This window comes from Cynara cardunculus (assembly GCF_001531365.2).
Source record: "Cynara cardunculus var. scolymus isolate 2C chromosome LG 4, CcrdV1, whole genome shotgun sequence".
Lineage (NCBI taxonomy): Eukaryota > Viridiplantae > Streptophyta > Magnoliopsida > Asterales > Asteraceae > Cynara > Cynara cardunculus.
The window spans coordinates 15,740,837-15,743,435 of NC_037531.1; positions in this window are offsets into that span (position 1 = coordinate 15,740,837).

The following is a 2,599-nucleotide window of genomic DNA, read 5'->3' on the forward strand; positions in this document are numbered from 1 at the left end:
AAATGTAATGATCAAGGAGTTTTATGTGTTGGTTTGTTTCAGATCTCATTAAATATGCCATAAAACATTTTTAATTAAAATTATGATTATTGAAAGCCAATATTTGATTCAAGCACTGGATGAATGTTATAAGTTTAATTCTTTATTTTCTTTAAGTTTCTTATTCAAAACATACATACATACATGCATGTGTACATATTATATATATAGGAGACTTTTTCGTGAGACCCGTAAGACCAATTCTCAACCCTTGGATTAGATCTACAATCTCAATATTCATAATCACAAAATTGACATGAGATTTCTCAATAATTACAAAATTGCCACCGTGCAATTTTAGACCATTAGATCGTTAGCTTATAAAGTTGATCAATGAATATAAATTGGTCTCACGGGTCTCACGAAAAACCCTGGGTCTCACGTGAACCCAACCCTATATATATACATGCTTGTATACATATTATATATATATATATATATATACATACATCATGAACGTACGTTTTTTAATAGAGATCCCAAAAACGAAAAAACAAAAGAAAACATTAATTATATACATTTATCTAATTTAATCATATGGCCCTCGTTAAATAACTTTTTATAATTAAAATGGACATGAAGGTATTTTAAACCACAATTACATAAAACTTTATTTTTAAATTAAAATACTATAGATTACCCTCTTTGTTGTTAAAATATTTAATTTAAATTTAATTAAACAAATGATACTAGAATATGAGTTTTTTTTAATTCTCCTTTGACACCCCTTTTGACATATATTTTTGAGTTTTAAATTACAAGATATATTTAATATATATATATATATATATATATAGGTATATATAGAGAGAGAAAGCTTTTAAGAAAATCCTACATAAATTAAAGATTGAACAATCTAATGGATGTGATTAAATAGACAGTTACAACAATATTTTTTAAATTAAAAAACCTCATCTTCGACTTTTTATTCTCAAAAGACAAAAAATAAACTACATAAAAAATACGATCATATTTTTTTCATTAATTTGACATCTATATTGATATACTTTTTCATCATTTTTAGTGGTTTTTTGGTTTTCCATTTATTTAGTGTTTTCCCCTTAACTTGAACCTAACCCTATATATAGGAGGGGTCATTCAAAGAGAACTTGGTATTTTATGAGATTAATGAGATCATATACAATCTCCAAATCCAAGTTTAAATTAGAGAATTAATTATTTTTGTAATTTTGACTTAAAATTTTAAATAATGGCATTTAGGTATTTTAGAAATTTTATGCCTCCTCTCCCATCTCCACTCCAGCGTGAATATTCCATTGTGATACTTATGGTATACATATTCACTACAAACAAATAACTTGTATCCATAAAATCATTCAGGGAAATTTTGGTCGAAGAATACCAACAGATCATTTAGAAAATACCAATGGTTATGAGCAAATTTGATATTTTTCAAAAAAAATATCACCAGATCACCTAGAAAATAAAAACTTAGGGGTAAGAATCCAACAATATGTATACATATATTAATTCCCCTACCTCCGTAGGTCAACCTCCTGTATGTAAATGTGATCGTAACATCTTAAAAAGAACATCAATCCCTTCCCTCATCTTCTTTAGCTGTGGTGGAAAACGGGGAGTTCCCTTACTACGGCGAAAGTAGTTCAATATTTTCTTTCAACTCTCATCAATCTTGACAAGTGAATGCAATTTATTTTATCAATAGGAACTTAGAATGTTGTGATAAAGCGCGGTGAATGATTCTAAAAACAAGATAACTACATCTGTATTGGTGTCACTGTTATCTCGTTAAATATGAAAATCTAGTTGAAATCATCTTTCGAAACAAAGTTTACATAAACCATTTTTAAAGCATTTACAAAAAAAAAAAAATTTGTCAAGCCCAAATCAACGTCATCATCGTTGTTACAAGCTTGATAAAATTGTCCTAACCGTCTTATAAGCGGTCTAGAATTGTCCAAGGACTAATAACTCTATATTATATATTATATATTATATAATATATTATATAATTGTAATATAGCTAAAGAAGAAGAAGAAAATAGTTTCACAAAATAGGAGATTTTCACATATAGTTGTTTTTGGTCTACAAAATATTTCACCATCTAGAGAATATTGAGATAATAAAATTAGGTTAAGTAATTATAGGATTGTTTTTTATGTTATATAAATTTATAATTGAGGAACATAGGCTTCCACTAAAGTTTTTTTTAATTAAAATGCCAAAAATATTTTTTTAAAGAAATATCTGACAGGGTGTCTATCCTGGATGACATTATTTTTGTTTTGTCTAAATCCGATAATTGATATTTATGCATCGTTTGAATAATATAAGCTAACTTATTTTTTGATTGCATATTTTAATAAATATAAATTATCTTATAAACTAATTTATACTTGGAGTAGCGTTTTGAGAGCTTATTGTCATTTTTTTAATTATATCTCTCATTAATATTAATTATAAATAAATAAATAATATCAAATATTAATTATTCACAAATATTATATTATAAATATTAATTAATAAAAAAATTACATGTTAATAAATTATAATTATTGATTATTAATAAATATTAAT